Here is a 19,511-nt window from a genome sequence, read left to right on the forward strand (position 1 = left end):
AGTTGCCACTACGCGTCGCTGCGATCTTCGCGTCTTTCGTGCCTGGGGCATTGATAATGCCTTCAGCGTCCGTGTCCGTTTCCAAGGTTACTTGCCGGGAATCATCATTCACTCTGCTTTATACGTGATTTTCAAACTCGCGTAAAATAGGAGATTTTGGTGGTGCTGACCCCATCGTTAACCTCATTTATTTAATAATAATAATAATAATAATATGCCTTTATTCCGTCGAGGTTGAGACTAAAAAGTCCCCTCTTCCACCTAACCCCTCGATAGCTTCAATGCAAACATATTAAAAAATGGTATACAAACCTTTGCAATATCTATACACTATTTGAGAAATGTCAAAAAAGATAAACAAGTATGTGTGAAATTTTTGTGCAAAAAAGATTGCTGTTTGTGGGAAAACACATGAGGATAAGGGTGTAATATCCTTCAGCGAAAAAATCCGCTGCAGGAAAACGCCCACACAAGAAGGGGGCGTGAATAACCTGCGAAAACCTACTGAGTGAAAGCTAGTGTCATGTTAAATGCAAAATACATAATAGTTAATGAGGTGCAAAGCATACACAAATATTACACATGCAATCGGTCTCTAGCTCTAAGAATGAAGAAATATTAGTCTCCATCAGTACTCAAAGTTTCCTCATCCTTATGAAAAACAGAAGAAAATTATTTAAATGACCTTGGATCTTTATATAATGGTGTGTTGTCGTTATAATGATACGACGAATAACCGATAAAAAATCGCAGCATCCTTGACGTTAACAGTCATTCAGGGTTAATACAGGTTGGTGGAAATAAAAATCTGGAATGGAAACCATGGAAGTCGAGTCATTTTGCTCAGTTTTAAGGTTATTCTGGAATATGTTACACGCCCTGGAATAAATTAATTTTATTTCATAATACATCCAGTAACATTTGGATTGAATACTGATCGTTTTACGTCTTTTTTTATAAGTCCTTAAATAGGATGTATCTCAATTAATATAAATTCAGCGAAACAAAAAAATTGGGACTGAAAAATCAGGGAGCTGTCAGGGAAATCGAAAATGGTAAATTATTGTGGTCTCCTGCGTTGGCATAAGAGTTGAAATAAAAGGCGAAATTTGATGAACGTTTATGATTAGTCGTCCTCGTTGTGCTCTTGCGTAATTTTACGTGAACAAAAGACACTAAGTGAGGAAATTCTGCTACGGCTGACGGTTGAGTTGAGTTTCCTCACAGTTGAGTGAATTCCTTTGTTACTTGTATCACGAAAGAAGTTATCTATGCTCGTCTGATCTCCTCATTTGTTTTCATGATAGCTCCTCGACGTAATTATACGGGCACTTGTGGTTTTTATGGTCTCCGTGGTGAAGACACCTGATGAGGGTCGCAGCGGTGACTCTATTTTTATATTGCCGATGTGCTAGTCTTCATATCACGTCGTTATGGAGGCTTTATCAACCGTGCTCTCACTAGGTGTAAAAAAATGGTTAACTTTTCCTAGTTCTCTGTGAGCTCACAATTTTTACAAAAACTCAGTTCAAGGTTCGACTCTTACAAATATTTCCCTATTTAAGATAAGATTTTATGATAAGAGCCTAGTCCATCGGACTCTAGGATGTAAACTTCCTTGCTTAAAAAACAACTATTCCAAAATTTCCCCTAATCTCAAATCAAGCACACAGAATTTCGATAGAAATCGTGTTAATAAAAATATCGTGCGTAATAATTAACAAAAATTAAAAATACTCATATATACAATATTGGCCGCATTGTAATTCTGAACCATCTGGGTTGAGGTGGTTGGTTGGCCGAGTGGTCGAAATTCCATAAACCTCGTAACCTATCTAGCATAAAAATTATGAATGCTCTGAAATTACACATTATAAAACAAACCTTTATTAGTAAAAGTTTATTGGTAGTCCAGCATATTTAGTTTTCTCACTTATCAACGAGTACCATTGAAAAGCTCTGCAGGAACATGTGACATTGTACGCAGTCACGCGCACCATTTACCTTAAAAAAATATTATTCTGCAAAAATCTGATGATAAGCATTATTCTATTCCAAACACGATATGCATGAACTAGGAATGAATTGTTGAATGCCGTAATTCTACATTTAGGCAAGTGTAAGACTTCATGTGGAGCGTATTTAATGTACTTCATTCTGATAATATAGTGATGCGTTCTGCTACTAACATTTCCATTCGCCATTCGGTGTCCTCTACATTCCAGAGTCATTATTTTTAATACAGGTACCCGATGTCTGGTCATTGCTATTATTAAAATAATAGAGAATAACTGGAGTGCAACCTAGTGCGGCTCAGGCTCAAATCTTTCCTTATCAAGTTAAAAATCTGCCGCGCCATGGATTTACAGCGTTAGCAGATTACCTTCCCCTTGCTTTGCTAAGTTTTTAATTTAGTGTAATCCGCGCAATCAACTCAAAATGGGGAAATCCTTGAATACTAAATGAGAGTTCCTTGCAGGAAGGAAATTCTTTGCCTTCCAATGGCTCGTAAAGCGGTTAGTTACTGTGTATCATAGACGAGCTCAGAAGAAATTGAAAAAAAAAAAAAAATCGAATATGGTTATTTGTGGTTAAAGTAATATTTCTTCGTAAATGGTTTAGCTTGATTATTCATTTATTCATCCTTAGGCTTTGATGGCACAGGACTTTGCTCCTAAATCTTCAGTTTCGCCTACACCTCCAGCTCCCTGCCTTCGCTGAGCGCCTTTTTTTGTGTGAATATTTCCTCATATTCCGTCGGTTTTAAGAAGTTAATGCGAGCATTTCGCTTATCTTTCCGAGACACGAGGGCCTGGGATGGGTCGGTTGGAGGGGAGGGAGGAAGTGGGGTGGGGGTTTCCTCGGGGGAGAGGGGAGGGGAGTGTAACTATGGCAACGATGCACGAGAGGCATTACGATATCGAGTCGCAGTGTGTTTAAAGTTTTCGCGGTATCGTTGCATCGCAGGCGCAATGTTGTGGTCGGAAGATCGTTTGACCTTGTAGCTAGATAGGTTGATTGTATAGTGGGTTGCATGTTGCACTAATGCTGTTCAGGTCTGGGTTTAAACTCCGCATGAAGCCTTAGCGCGAAAATAGCACATAAAATGGAACTGCCTACCTCTAATGCCATGAATCTGTGAAAATCACATGCCAATGCTCTACTCCAGGTAGAGCTCTAACTCCTCCTATCCAAGAAATTTTTCTGGTCGAAACACACTCTGAGGGATATATAGAAATCGCTGTGGTGGAAGAAGGAGATGTTGGAGCCCACTAAGAAAAACCTAATTATTTCATAGTTTTGAAAAGAATGTAATTCTGGTACCGGGAGGCCGAAATATTCTGATAAACTAGGCCGAATTTAGATGATAAGAGTCCATAGGCTATTCCATTGATGAGGCACTTTCGCCTCCCATTTTTAAGCTTGTAAATTACATGAGAGTTAATAATTACTTAATTGTTTATTAGCAATGTGCATAAAATTTCTCCTTGTTCTCGGTTCAGTGATTTGTTGTTCGCTGTTAAAAGTGATTAACGTAATTTTAATTTAGCTAACAATTTGAATGTAGACTTCTCTTAAACTTGAGGCACTAGGCCCAAGCCTAGTTAGCCTGTAGGAAAATCCGGCTCTGATGATATACATACACTGTATGCACCCACGCACGACACTCGTGCCGAGGCATTTTCCCGCCAACCCATGCGTTGGCATTGAGGAATGTCTCCTAGCAGCAAAGCGAGCATGATATCGATGCTAATTCGTCCCAGCATCCCTTACGATATATTTCGAGGCCTTTCTAGGGACTTTTCTGTTCGTGCGTGGTCTGTGTTTTCCACCCTAAGACGCCGTCAGTCTTTTTTTTTCTCTCTCTCCCCATCTCCCGCCTTCAGCGAAATAGTGGGGGTGATATTTTGAAGCATCCTTTTTCCCTTCGCGTACCACACTATCACCCTGCACTTTCCCCTCTATCTTTCTCCGTCTACTCCCCCGAAGCTTGTCGCAATGTAAGCCTCTTTAATTGATTTTGCCTCGCTTTTCCTTGTTCCACGGGAAACAGTGTGCCGTTCTTCTTTGGCGGGGGAAAAGTTTTATTTTCACTTCTCATCCCTCGACGCGCGCGCAATATCTCCGTTCCTTTCAGGAGTCGCTTGCTGTTTGTTAGACTCTTCCCCCACGCAGATTTAAGTCTTGAAGGGATTAGCGCCATAATGTGAGCCAATGCTTTCTCTTCTCCCAACGTTCTACCCAGCCTACTCCTCGTTCACGTACATTCATCCCCTCCACCCACAGCCGACTCGCTGTGTGTGTACAAAACTGTGGAAGTTTCCAAGTCCGGGAGGGGAATATATTTAGGATTTATACCCCGGTCCGCGTGTGTTAGGGTATTATGGAAAATAATCGTCTGTCTCCCAGAATGCGTAATTTTGGTGGCATTGAAAAAAAAGGAAAAATAGCATATTGTGGCGAAGTGATGTCCTTCACGGATTGTCTAGCTAGATTATTAGATGCTGGAATGTTATTAATATGGTGCCGTAGATAAAGGGAAAGAGATGCATACTATTGCTTCCATGGTATCTATAAGGGTTTTCTGTGGTGGTCCAATTCGAGGAAATCATCGAGGTTTTTTTAATAAATATCTTTTAGAAATGTCAGGACTACTATATAATATAATTTATTTTTTCATAAATTTTAGCTATTTCATAGGGATTTATTTTGAATGAAGAGCTTATTTGATAATTTGAACAATTTTTAGTTTACTAAGCTCTATTTTATGACTTCTGGAAGCATTAATAACTCTCCTTTTTCAATTTTGAGCTGCATATTATACTTCTTTTAGTAAAATAATCCCTCAGGCTTGGAGTACCGCCTCGATATCGTAGGCAGGAGTGGTTTTAATTGTGCTTCATCTTCAAAATTGTAAAACTTCTATCAGTTTTAGGAATCAGTTATCATTATAGAAATTTTTATAATCAATTATTACAATTAAAATTCGTAATGCCTTCCTTACTCAGATAATTTTAAGCTCCTTATCTATGAGCGTTTGTCTCTCGCGAAACTCACTATCCTTTCTTCCTATATCTTGAGTGGTTGCATGAAAAAGTCCACAGGGTGAGCCTCATCCGCGGAATTTTTGCCCTTTATTTCTTTTCTATTGTTGTGGCATGGAGTTTAATGGAGGCCACCTACAGCTGGGGTCACTTGCGGTAATTGGGAATGGTCGGGAGGAATGGTTGGAGAGAAACCCTGCGTCGCCATTATCCTGCTCTCTACAGCTTAACGTACCATTTCACGGACGGGTAGTCTCTCATCAATCTCTGCCACCAATAGGATTTGAACCCTGACCCAGAAGTTGGGAAGCTAGCACTCTAGCCACCACACTAACGCGGTATTTGCTCGTGTCTTATTCTCTAAAGGCCGCTATACACGGTGAATGATCATGCCATCATTCACGGATCATGCGAGCAAAAATGGGCATGTTCTTATTTTAACTGAATGATCATGCATATGAATTCATTCTCAAATTATTCCGTTATACACGGCATAGTTACATTCGCATGATCATTCAGCACGGCCATTCGCAAGATCATTGACCGTGTATAGCGGCATTAAGAAAGTACTTGGAGTAAATGAGGCACACTCCAAACGAGATTTCATAATTGTTTTGTGCTTTTGCCTTTTTACTTTTTCATTCCATCTAGTGTCCGTGTGTACAAAAACGATTACTTATTGATAGCTAAAATTCAATATCGTCATTCTTTCCGAATGAGAACTCCACTCTTTGCCCGTGACTCACTTTCAAAGTCAACGCGCTCTTGACTCATGGGTATCAAAATAAGAGTCAATTTACGATCCGTGTGGAAGTATTTAGTGTTTTCTGAGCCTATAAGAAGCGTTTATCGCTGTTACTGCATTCGCGACATGTGGGATCCGCGGGCTATTCGTTCCTGTGCCAATATATCCGTGATATTTACGACATACCTGCGCCTCGAAAAAAAGAAAGAGCGGAATTTTTTCCGCGCATGAGTCCTTCGCGATCCTTTCCGCCTAGTGCTTCGCCCTCCCGGCAATTTCGCAAAAGGGGGAAACAGCAGCGGCAGTGTGGCTCTCGTGCGTTTTGCAGCCACCGTGAATGGGCCGGGGCTAATGGCTCGGAATGTCGAAGCCGCGGACTCGTCGTGTGTGCCGGCCCTAAAAACGTCGTCGTGTCGAGACACGCGTTACGGAATGTCGTGGGCATCAAGGCGCGCGTGTAAAAAGAAGTCGTGAACGTCTTCTTGTCGGGATATGAGCCGCGTCTCCTGTCGACACGCCTTGGAATCAACACCATACCCAGCACCTCAACAAGAGGGTGGTTTCCTATAATTTTTTTGTTGCCTAAATCGAAATATTATTACTCCTGGAGTGCGTATTTCACGCTTTTAGATTTTTAAATGACGATATCTATTTTTGGCGATTCAATGGAATGTGAAACATTTCAAGCGCGCGAAAACGCGATGGCTAAGTATGAATGCTGGGAAAATCCCGCGTGGCGTCATTCCTGTTCCAGCTGCCGCCGTGTGAGGCCACCTTGGTGCGAGGTTATGAGCGCCGCTACGATGCAGGCTGCTAGGAGGTAGCGCTTGGCTTAAATAAGGATTATTAATACCTTATCAAACAAAGGAAACTTTCCGACCATAGGTAATTTTAATAGGTAATTACTAAGAAATTATTCCCTGAGCTCTGTGCCTCATGCAAGCATTGGTAACCTCAGACGATGTAAAACTCCCATCTACTCGTATAGCATCTAGGTCCCTGTGACGTCCCGTGGAGTGGCTTCGCATGGGCACCAATCTGGCTTTTTTCAATTGAGGTTAAAATTGACCATTAACAATCGTCTGAACTGGCATTTCTAAAACCAAATAAATTGTATATTATGAATACACTAATGGTGGGTAAAGAATCGCAATCAATGCCTTTCGTTTTCTTTGGTGAAAGAAACAACCCTATTTAGATGTACCGAATTTTTCCGTGTAGAAAATTTTAGTACAGTTTATTTATTACATTCGTACCCATAACTTTAACGTACAAACCACGTCTTTAAATTATTATTAACATTGCCATGTAGTCATATCACATCCATGTAAGCGCAAATCGTTTTACTGGACTTTGAGATTTTGTTATTCGCGTGAATTCGGTACCTTTACTCATTATCTATGTGGTTTCAGGTGTCACTATCCTATATATTTCATAAACGTCTCATCCATTCATGATTGGCGATGGTAATTCCCCTGGTAAAAACTGACCAATGTTGATTAAGTGATTTGATGCTTGCATAAAATCAAAAGAATGTTATGTAACCATTTTTGTGTATCACTTTTATATCCCGTAATTGGTTGACTCCTTCAGTGTTTCTGTGAGGGATTTCTAGTTGATTTCTGTGGTTCAGATCCTGTAAAAACCATATTTAAAGACCTTTTTGATCAAATAAGTTCGATAATATTTTAAGAGGATTGTAGAATATGTCTGAACTTCTAATGCCTAAGTTGGTATTCGTACGTTTTTCTCGAATTTAGGGCTTGGGCGTCGGTAGAATTTACATGAAAACCACTCCAGCGCAGACTCTTTCGTAAGATTTGAAATGAATGAATGAGAGTGAATGGATTTTTCAACGGCTTTCAGTTATAGGGGGTGAGGTAACCTGTACTAAACTCAGCAGAGGCGCCATAAACTATGTGGGAGGAGCATAAAATGCTACAGTAGATATAAAGAAGTTGGATAGAGTGTTCTGAGAGACGATATAATTGGAGAAAACCCTATCAGAGGGAAGGATATTTGGTGGTAAGATGGGAATAGAATTGAATAGAACATATCTGTATTATACGCTGGGCATCATCCTTGGAGCGAATAACGGTTTCCCTGGAGGAAGAAAGCAAAACAGCTATTAAGTAGTTTTGAAAACAAAAGCATAGATGTAGCCATTAGGGTACAAAAAATGATGATAACAAAGACAAAAGGATTAAATCTTACATTTTTCGGAATTTGCAGGCTGTTAGTTACTGGAGCACAGTGTGTTTAATTTTGCTTAGGTTTGAATATAGTCATGTATAATTCATTTTTAAATGCATGAATTGGACCCTTCTATTTGTAGGCGTAATATATCTAATACCAGTTGAACATGGGCAGCAGTTACCCGTAAAATCGGTGTTCGTCGACATCTATTTAGGCACAACTAAATTTTTTTAGATTTCCATAGCATATTATGTATCATGAGTCCAGGATAAATATTTTGATACCCTCCGTTTTTCACTACATATTGCAGTTTTGTGAGTTTCCTGTGGTATATTACCCGTAATGAGTAGGCCCTAAATATAATCTTATATACGTATAAATGGAGTCGGTCAAATAGAAACAGGTGAGGTGCTAAAGAGCGAGGGATGTTCTTGATGGACGACGCCAGAGGTGTTCGCTGCCCACATATCGGTCTCCAAATACTCGCTGACGCGTCGTACTTTGTAAGACTCGTTCGTTCCCACGCACCCGCCCGTGTCAACGGCGCGTGATTCCTCACGGAAGTAAGTGCTCCCGTGACTGAATGCGTGCCTTGGATCGCTCCCAGTTTGGCTTCTCAAAGGACCGTCTCGCCCAGGTGGCCATTTGGCCGAGGGGACTGGGTTCGTTCGCCCTGACCCAACCTACACCGATGAGTGCCTTACGTTTGAGGTGGAAGCCTCTTGTTGAGATCTTAAGTTGGCGTTACCCAGCATGGCTGTTGTAAATGAGCAACTTTGAGAGACTGGTCCACCTCGGTTTTGAAATTTATGGAAGTGTCAATACTTGTGGGCAAAGAAGGCTATTCAAGCTTCCAGACGGATTATCTCTCTCCATTCCGCGGACGTTTTGGAACCCGAATCGCGTTTCATCATCAGGGCATCTAGTTTATTCCGTTTACATCAGTTCCATTACAGAAGTTGTACATTTAAGTTGAATCGTCAGGGATGAAATTAATTGAGGAGCTTGGTAGAGTAGTAGAGGGTAGAGAGCTTGGGTGCTGATTGAATCGTCTTGGGTTTTAAATCTGGGTAAAGCCTTTGGACTTCCCCATTTAAGAATCCTCGAAGTACGTGTAGGATAGAAGCTTAGGCCCTACCCTGAATGTGTCATATGCTGTGGCTTATTCTGTGGTGAGCTCTACCCTCTCTTATCTTAACCTTTGGGTTGAATGACTGCGAGTGAATGGATTAATTGAAATATACCTTTTTGTTAAAACAGTTCATAAGTTAAGTCACTCACTCGATATAAAAGATAAACTATGTCATTCCATATCCTCTCATAATTATAATGACGTGATCAAATATTGGCTAATGTCAGTACTCAATAATGCAATCGAATGTGGTATATATAGTTACTCCTAATGCCCCTAGTAATATAACTCGAGTGGATATGTAAGTCCTTTCCCATAAATGATTTTGGAAGTGATGTATCGTCGCCGATTGCCTAAAACGTTGTTGGCGGTAAAGAAAGCGAGGAAACACGGAGAATTGAATTTTTAAATCCAACATGATTAATTTTCCTCAAATAAATCATTTGGAAAACAGGTCTATTGGAATGACATACTGCTATTCTGATCGAGGAAATTAGATCAGTAGCATATGTCACCTTTGCCGCCGAATATTGTATTGTATTAAAAACGATGATCGTAAATCTCCGTCTTAAGTGAATGGCAATCTTGGCTTCAGGACCTTATTCCTTCCATTTATTAATATTTATCCGTGTTGAGGAAGAGGGCCCCTTCCATTGTCTTGTGAGTAGGTCATCCAATCAACTCTTTCAGCCAAGGGCCCCGCCTTACATTGTTGTCCTCCAATGTGCTTTTCTCTTAATTTTATCGGCTGTGCCAACGCCCACCTCCATTCTGGATGAGGAGCGCTCTCTTCCTTGTGTCTCTGCCCTCATCTCTCTCTTCGTTTCCTCTTTCGTCTGAATCTTAGGAAGATGTCTCCGTCTCCTGAGTCAGTGACTGCTTCTGAGAAATATCGCCACACTTGAACGGCACCGGTTTTTTCCCTGATTCATCCCACGCAGGCGTGCCTCGTTAGGGGTAACTCCAAGCCATATTTATCTTTCTCCTACCGGTATCTGTTTCCTCCAATATTTCCTCCTAATTCCAGCCCAACCAGTCGCACGAATTTCTCTTCGTACGAAAAAATATATTTTCGTCCCAATAACTTATTTCATTAAAACTTAACTAGCGACATTAGCTAGCGATGAGAGAAACAATAAAAAAAAATTATCAGCAGGATATTCCAGGGGAAAAGAGAATTCTACTAGTACAGAAAGATCTACCATCAGAGGGAAATGTAAACGTAGAAGTAAGGAAGTAGTTTATAAAAACTTAAAGCTGAAATATGCTTCTTTACGGAAGCGAAGCATGGACAATAAGTTTAGCGAAGAAATCAAGGATAGTGGGCTTCGATAGCGACCTCAAAAATTATCTTAGGGTGGTAATTCTTATAGTAAAGCCAAGTATATTTAGAACAATTGAAAAATATAAACAAGCAATATGTCATCCTGACGAGTGATGCCATTAATTATTTTATTCGAGATGCCGTTGCTATCCGCAATTGTACAGGAAATAATGAGATTTTAAATCCCTCTGTCTTGCAATCTATTTCATTTATTGGCGCCATATGACTATTACTATTACTGCTTCTAGAATTTATTTCTAAAACTTTACTTTATTTTGCAATTTTCCATACATGCATCCAAGTCCCTTTACTCGGCTACTTTTCTATTGAAATTGAGTTGGGGAAATATTTAAAATTTGGAATGGAAAACAGGGAGAAGTCAGGTAATAGCATAATAGTAACTGTACTTGCATTACTAACATTCTACGGAAGACAACAGTACCAATCAATTTTCAATTGATCTACTGGCTTCGAAGTTAGCAGAGGTTTGCGTTGTTTTCAACAACTCCGTTAAGTTTAATGATATAAACAATTTGTTTTCGGCAAACTGCTAATAATAGATGCGACTTATTTATATCAAAATTGCAAGTTATAGGAACGAAAACTACGGGAATGCCAAGCGCTCAAAGTTGGGCAACTTGATTTACGGGCAAAAAAACGGGTAATTTTTTGAGAAAAAATGAAGTAGAGGAAATACTACTGAGCCGAAGATTTTTTAAAGTACATTATACTACGGAGAAATTAATTCTCTTACGTATGCTTTTTGTTGCATTGAAATTGATTGCTTCGTTTAGACGCTAAAGCCCCTCAATCTTGGGTATCTCGCTTTTTTTTACAGACAGTAGGCATATGCTTTGGAGGAGGACGAGGGAGCCTGGGAGGGCGACCACCTCCCTGGTAACAAAGTGTCCGGAAAATTTTTTGAAAAATTGCATGCCTCGAAGTACAATATATTTCATTTAGTCACTTAAAATTTAACTTGAAGCAGATGCAGTTATTACATGTCAAAACTAGACAATTGTTTTAAATATTTTTTTTATTTCTCTGAGTGTTTGGGAGGGGATCTATCCCCCTCATAGTTACGCCACTGGGTTGGTGGGTTGGATTACTTCTTATATATATGTGCCTCTATCCGTGCGGGTTTTCCAGATTGATGTCCGAGATTAGCAGTCGCACGTTTGGCCCTTCTCATCCCAAAATCCGCCCTTGCCATCCCTGAATGCGCTTCGCCCTGTGCAAAATTGAGCGGACAGTCGTGGCCGCCTTCACTGGTGAAAGTCGAAGAGAAAGGGAGGAGTGGGATGTGGTTTTCGGCGTTCCTTTTGTCTTTCGTGGCAAAGCTAGTGATGCGGGACGAGTCGAAACACTCGTCGCTTTGGTAACCGAATATTGCAAGAGAGTATTCTAAATGCGGTGCCACCCAGTGGAGTAACTAGGAATGTGCTTTAGGGGGGCGGGGAAATGGAAGGGTCTGAGGGGAGACCCCCCCCCTCCGAGTCCGGTAAAATTTTTGAAAAATTACATGCCTTGGAAATACATTTTACATCATTTTTACACTTACAATTTCACTATGAGTAAATTCAGTATTTATGTGTCAAAACTAGGCAAAGGTTTAAAATAACTTTTTTTTTCTCTAAGGCTTTGTGGGGGGATATATCCCCCTCATACCCCCCCCCATATTTACGCCACTGGTGCCACCCACCATGCTTTAATGTGCATTCGTAATTTTCGCCATATCGCGTCACGGACAACAAGAGCGATCGGTATTTCACGGAGAAATAAGCTACAATTAGGGACTTTAATCGTTATTTACATTCATGATGGTGTAACGTATCACATTTATAAACATTCAGTGCAATTCGTATTCACGACTTCCAACAATATATTGCAAATATAGTGTATAATTGATTCGCTCTGCACCCCGTTAAGGCACTCTGTAGCACTCTGAAATTTTCGTGAAAGATCTATTTCCAATGGGAATAAATGTTTTAAATACTTTCATCGCGGTCTAATTAATATTTTTCGAATTTTCAGCGCAATAGAATTAAATTTGCTATAAAAAACTGTCACAAAGTTGACTCTGGCTCTGCAGTGGAAAATTTTATTACATCCTCTCGAATTCAAAATGCCTAATCCTTCGCCTTCACGCGGCTAAGTTTGGAAGACCAAAGAAATTTGAAATTCTAGAAGCATGGTGTATGCATTTATGTAATTATAAGCAGCAATATATCAAATAATAATAAATTAAATCTTAAAGTTTTGAGAATGAATACAATTTTGCTTTCATTGTCACAGCGTGCATTCAATTTCTGGAAATAATTAAAAATTGGTTGCGAAATAATGCACTTATCAACAAATGGAAACTTATATCACGAAAAAAATAATTCAAGTTCTTGTATGTGAAAAACGCTCCGTGGAAATATTTTCATTTTATTACGTTTTTCAACCGTGAATATCACCTTTTTCATCCACTTTTTTTCTGTCGATTTTATCCGTTATGCTAGCAAATGGTTGTATATGCGGGCACGGACGTGCTAAGGTGAATCTAAGCGATCCAGCAGCCTCTTGTTTAATCCTCTCCCGGGTATACCTGTCTGTCTGTCTCCTATCCGGCTCCAGCAACAGAGAGACGTCTCCGATACGATCCGTGGGTGTCATTCCTTGGTTACCCCGACAACTCCCCACCCCCTCGCTCTCCTCTCGCGGTAAAAACCAGTTCCACTGGTGCGGCGGGGTGCTATGGAAGCGAACTGCGTCACCACGAAGGTCCTCCGCTCTTTGTACGCGCGTCGCTTTTTGAGGTGGAGAGAAAGACTTGCTGTATAAGGCGTCGACCATCATCATTACAGTCGCTCCAATCCCAGCGGACTTCAACATCAGGGTGGGGTGGGTTTTTTTAAATTTTATTTTCTTGAATACATCTTAAGCTTATGATTTATTAATTTAGTCGCGAACATCAATACTGCTACTTTACATCCACACAGTAAGTAAGTAATAAATAAAGAAATTTAAAAAAAAGCAAATAAAATAAAAATGCACAAAAATACGGCAGTGAAATGTACAACTCAGCTTGGGGTAAATGTAGAGGGAAAATATTGACAAAACTTAAGGTATTTTGAATAGATTTATTGGAAAGTAAATGTTTCTTAACTTTTTTATAACTCTTTAATTCTCACTTGATCCCTGCTGGAATGCTTTGTGGAGGGCACTTCAAGTTCAGCACTCCGTCCATCTGATAGGACGTTAAGTCATGGTCCCCTTGGCGCCTCTAGTTAAGATCATGCTAATTCAGACGCTAGGTTTCCCTCCACCCTTCCTTCCCTACCCCTCGCTTATGGCGCATATGACCCCAGCTGTTGCTCGCCAACCCCAATGACTGTACAATACCTAGGATTTCCACGGACGATAAATCGCTGTATTGTTCACATAAGGCTAATACATGTATTCTTACTTTTCACATCATTATTAGATTATAAAGTAAGCAAAATTATGAAGTTTTTCATTTATTTATTTAAGTCCTCTTAAGCACTCCATGGAAACCTACCTTAATCGGTAGAATACTTTAGTAATAATTTATTTATCTGATGGAGATTTCATTTCTTACCGTCAGCTGTTAAAATAAATTCAGTACACATTTTTACGTGGCATTTTTCCTCGTTGTAATTCCCCCCGTTTTAGTCTTATGTTCCTCGGTTGCCAGCACACTTGGCTACGTTCAGATGTTTCCATCAAACACGCCCGAGTGGTGATATACTAGCGGGGTCATTTTGTTGAATACGCTCGTAGAGTTCGCCGCGTGTTCCGTCGCGATAGTCTCGCGCTGCTGCCGCCAGGGGCGTTGCAGAATCGCGGGCCGGTGAACAGTGGAACATGTCCTTCTCTCCCCTGTCCCTCTTGCGGTGTCGATGCCGCGCGGATATGTTTCCTTATTTTTTTTCGTAGCGTTTCTCGATCGCTGTCGCGAGGCCGTTGTCGCGGTCCCTGATATTTGTCGTTTCGGGTGTGGTCTGTGAAATATGCTCCATCCTGCGTCCTAATTTTACGCCGTGACAGGAATCAAACTCGTATAAATAATTTATCGCCCCACGAATTCGATGTTAGTGTGCGGTTCTCAGCGTTCTTGAGGTCACTCTCAGGGGTTAAATACCTGTTATTTTTAAGGCGTGCTTGCGTAGTGTCGGTTTTTGACAAATATATCGGGTAGAATGCTTTTGTCCCGATGAAATTGGATTTTGTCCTATATTCTGATCAGTCAGTCAGGCAAACTGGTTTTATATATACTTGTGCGATTTTCTCGGTGATGTAATTTTTTTTATTGAAGAGTACAAATATTTTCACGCTGTAATCCTATCTCTTGTGATTTTTTGCTATGCGTTTTGCGCTTAATTTGCTGCAATTTCCTGAACGTGCAGTATGGTGGTTATTGTACATTTTTATTTTTGTTTACGTATCTACTGGTAATTTTAAGGGTAATGGGAATAAGTGGCAATCGCACGCAAATACATAACTGTGATATGTGTTTGTAAAAATTATCTTAGGTTCCTTAAGGTACTTGTAGGTACCTTGATTTTCTTCTGGGGAGTTTTCCAACAAATTTTCCATTTTTATTTATTACATTCCTTACATAACTTCTATGTCTCATTACATGAGCAATCCGCCGTGTTCTTCGTAAGGGTACAGTAGTCCATTCCTTCCGTCTTTTAAATACCTCCACAAAATTCTCGCCCTATCCACAGTGAATGCATATGTAGTTATTAGTAACACAAAATGAGGGTTGAAACTATGAAATTCACCTAGATGCAATGCTTCCTGTTTTTTCCCATTTTTGAATAGTGTCTAACCGGAGGCTGTGCGGAGGCAAAAGGGTTTTAATTGACCAATTAGGTACATTCGTGCTCAATCATAGTTCCTTCAGGCTAGTTGGCGATATTCTAGGCCTTACTAAATCTATCTGGGGAATCTAGGATTTCCATTTAATCTCTCAGGGGGAGGAAAACCCTCCTGCCCTGATTTGATCCCCTCAATCACCGCAATCGGGTAAATTTCAGACTTTAGGGGAAGCTTTACCGCACCGTAGATAGAGTGGGAGCATTATCCGGGCGTCCGCCTTCACCGTCGACAGGGCATCATCAAGGGACCTCTCGATTTCAAACTCACACACACTCACAGTCTTCTCTCTCGTCCGTGGTAATTTGAAATATGTCCATGCTGTGAGAGCTCCGCGTCGTGGGTATAAGCTGCCGTCTATACAACTCCGTCCGAACATCCACTGCGTGCAAAAGCAAAAGAGTTTTCCCGGGACCGGTTCTCTGTTACGCGTAATTGCCCAGCGCCGCCGCCAGGTGGCGTTTGAATACGCCGTCGCGGCGGCAGTAGACGTCGTCTCGAGTTCCCTCAGGGATAGTAAAGGCATCAACCAGCTAGTATTCCCTTTATGTCGCCTTGGCAACCAGTTTTTTCATTCTTTATTCTAATCTCTCTTCTTACGCAAGCGGGATGCAGCGCATATACACCCATAAAATCTATTGAAGTGGCCTCGAGCGTATATAGCGATTGCTACGTCTTCGTATACTTACTATCTCGAGATCCCTACCCGTAAATGTGTACGCTATAGTATGCTCAGAGGACTCTTATTGAAACCGAGGGCACAAAGGAAAGATATTCTTAGGTCTGAATGCTGCAATAATCTTGATGCACATTCATCGTAGTTCAAATAATTTAATCTAGGTTGGTAAGCAGGGAATATGAATAGGCTTTTTGTGTTGTATCAAGTCAGTCGAGTGTGAAGTATGATTCTCTGTCGAACAGCCATTAATCGGTGTTAATAATTGGCGTTGGTTGAACAAAACGGAGGGAATAAGAAGATGAAAGGGATGGAAGATGGGTAAATAGATAAGAGATTAAAAGGGAAATTTAAAACGAGAAAATTATGTTTTTCGAGAACGATCAAGGGCAGACTCAGTTTTTACGTTATTTTTGACCACCTACCTGCAGAATATCAGCGTATGCTATCGATTGGAAAAATAAAATGTTTCTTGAAAAGTTTATTTTATCAGTTGTAGATGAAAAATTTTAATCGAATGCCAGCAATTCGCCGTCAGGAAATATTTTCTTAGCCATATAACGTCTAAAAAACATTTTAAAAACATTTTATAGATAATTATGAGCGATTCGCGAAAGAAATATAAACATAAGAAATTTTTTGTGTTGCGGAGAACAAGTGTCTCCTTGGAAACATTGGCGTATATTCCTCAGACATAAGTGTTAAGACGCTAAGTATGTCTCCTTAAGTGTGGCGGATTAAATTTATTTTCAATGTAGCTGCCGCATTGTGATGATAATTGTTTAATTCCCTCTTTATTCTATCTTCAAACCGTGAATTTGCGCCTCGAGAGATTCTTCGTCCAACATGTCGTGTAGGTACTCATTTATTCACTGCTTTTTTTATTTTCGTGGATGCCAGGCTAAGAAACGGACGTGTCCATTTCTGTCAAGCCGTTTAGAGAGTGCGGCCGAGTGAGGGAATGGATATATTCGTTGGGCCGTCTGTGATGTCTCATCGACGATATCTGCCTCGAACCGAGTTTCAAGGACTCAAAAGAGAACTTGTTTTCTTTTTCAATTATTTTAGATTTGGTAGCGCCATTCGTCGATATAAAGTGGATCGCTTAAAAGGATGCCATGTACGTATCCGAAGGAGATGAATTAGTTCCTCATCTCACTTGGGTGTCTCGGCGAGAATTTTCGCCGTAGCTGGTATGAATAAGGCGTTGTTGATTTCTTCGTCTCTTTGTCATGTTCCAATCGCTCAGACATACATTGCAGCAGCAGCTCGGATCCCTTTGCAAATTAGTCATTTGCCGGTATCGAATCACTCGGCAGAGGACATTGTGCATGCTTTTACTTTCGGGTCTTATTATGGCCAGACTTCATCTCCATGTTTCATGTCGTTGCTCGTTCAGCACAAAATTTAATTTGTTTTAGTTCATATTTATTTTTGTGTTTTGGTTGTGATTACTGATGAAAGGTTATGAAAAAGTTATTTTAATTCTTTCAAGTCTCTGTAAACTTTAATTTCTCCTCGTGGAGACTGGGCATAATAAGTGTTAATTTTGCCCTCTTGTAATGAGCCGTTCGACGTACAAAAGATAGGTAAATTTAGTGATTAATTCGATTATGTTTAAATCTGGAGTTATATCATATTATGCCATTCAGTATACGTTAGTGTCAATGGCGGATTCGGAGAGGAGCAACAGGGGGTTGTGGGGTATCCTATTTACACTAGATAAAATGATAATTATATTCAGCTGTCGAATACATACAGGATAGGAGAGCGTTTTCGGACCTCTTACATAAAGGAACGAAAACGCAATACATCATAGATACTTACCATGAAGTAAAATTACTAATTAGTAAATAATTTTTTACTTTGTTTGGAAAATTAGTAATGTGACAACCTTAATAACTCGTTGCAAGCCTCGAAATTCTCAAAATTATCGTAACCTCCCGGACTCCTACTACTGCTATGAGGCCACCCATAAGTTGCCCCACCTACCCCCTTCTGCTCCTATTTAGTGTATGAAATACTAGAAATTGCGCCCAAGGGTACCATTTATATTGCACTCGAGAACTTCATAATAAAAAGTTTCTGGGCGCATGAACACCTTACACTTATAATTTTATAACTTCCAGTCATAGATTGCCAGTCAGTTGTTTTCCAGACAGATTAAGTGTACTCCTGCCGTCTCCCCGCTATCCTCCCGTGATATCTTGCCCGGAAATCCCGGAGTCCTTTTTGTCAGTGGGCGCCGACTTCGTCCAAGACCTTCATGTTCCAACCCCCTCCCTCCACGGCTGCATTCCCTCCGCCACTCCTCCTCCAACCCCCGGAAATTCCAAGGCTTGGGGGGTGTGAAACGAGAGTGCTTTGCAAAGAGGCTGGAAAAAGGGGTGGGTTTTTTTTTTGGGGGGGGGTGGGGGTTCTGGAGCCGCCCCGGAGCTTGAGGCGGCAGCGTAGTACCCATCCCAACAGAAGCCACTCGACTAGGACAGTGGAGAAGAGACTCGGGGAGATGATGCTAGGCGGTAGCCCAGGGCTCCGCGTGCCTCTCGCTCGACTAGGACGCGGTGGAATCGATCCACCGCTCATAATTTCCATTAGAGGAAGTTTTCATCGTTCTTACTTTGTTTTCAGAATGCTCGGAGAGTGTTGTGTGTTGGTGAAAGGGGTTTTTTGGGCTGTGTGCGGGAGGGGAGGGGGGGTTGGACGATTTTGAATCGGTGCCGGCACCTGAGAAATAAAGAAAGAGTCCTCTTTCTGTTGTTTTATAACTTCCCCTCCCTTCCCACTTTCCATTCTCTCCTGCGATGGTTTTCTCTCTTCAGTTTCCTCGAGACTGCCTCAGTATGTATCCCTCTCGAGTTTGTTTTTCAAAAAGGGCTATATAATTGGAATAATGGTCGCCTCTCCAGGGCCGTTGAGGAAACATTACGCGCTCGCTCGGCGTCGTATGGAAAGGTGATGAAGCCTTCCTGTATTATTTCACCTTTTTCCTCTTTTTTTTGCTTTAAAGGAAAACATTATGTCGTCTCCATCTCTCGTGCAAAGTTAGAAGCCTGAGGTGGATGATCGCTTTCTCGGTTTACTCCCGTCGAAAAGGCACGTGGAGGGAATTTAATTGCTCCGGAATTCCCTCCTGGATGCTGTAAACGATCGTAGAATTGGAAGAACACTTTCCTTAGCGTCGGGACTCTCATGGATAACCTATGTCCGTATCGTAATTTTCCACCTATTTAATCCTCTCATTTTAAATTAGCTAGACTTCTGCAATTCTTTTTCCGCCTATTCATAATAATTCTTTGCCAGCTGCGACCTCCTGTGTTCAGTTTATAGAGGAGTGCTCCTATTAATCACAGTTGGAAGCGTTGTTGGATCATATTAAATCTTACAGAAAATGCACTCACTCAGTGATTCAACCTGAAGGTTGGTTTGGATAAATGGTGGTAGAGCTCACCGCTAACTGAGCCAAAGGCGTGTGAATGAATTGAATATTGCCAATATGTTGCTAT

At 40.8% G+C, this 19,511-nt stretch overlaps 1 protein-coding gene across 16 annotated transcripts in view; it reads left to right on the plus strand.

Annotated features, from left to right (window-relative positions):
* LOC124168340 (muscleblind-like protein 3) overlaps positions 1-19,511 on the plus strand; it is a 1,078,040-nt gene that overhangs the window by 517,005 nt on the left and 541,524 nt on the right. The window lies entirely within an intron of this gene.

Source organism: Ischnura elegans, chromosome 11 (genome assembly GCF_921293095.1).
Source record: "Ischnura elegans chromosome 11, ioIscEleg1.1, whole genome shotgun sequence".
Lineage (NCBI taxonomy): Eukaryota > Metazoa > Arthropoda > Insecta > Odonata > Coenagrionidae > Ischnura > Ischnura elegans.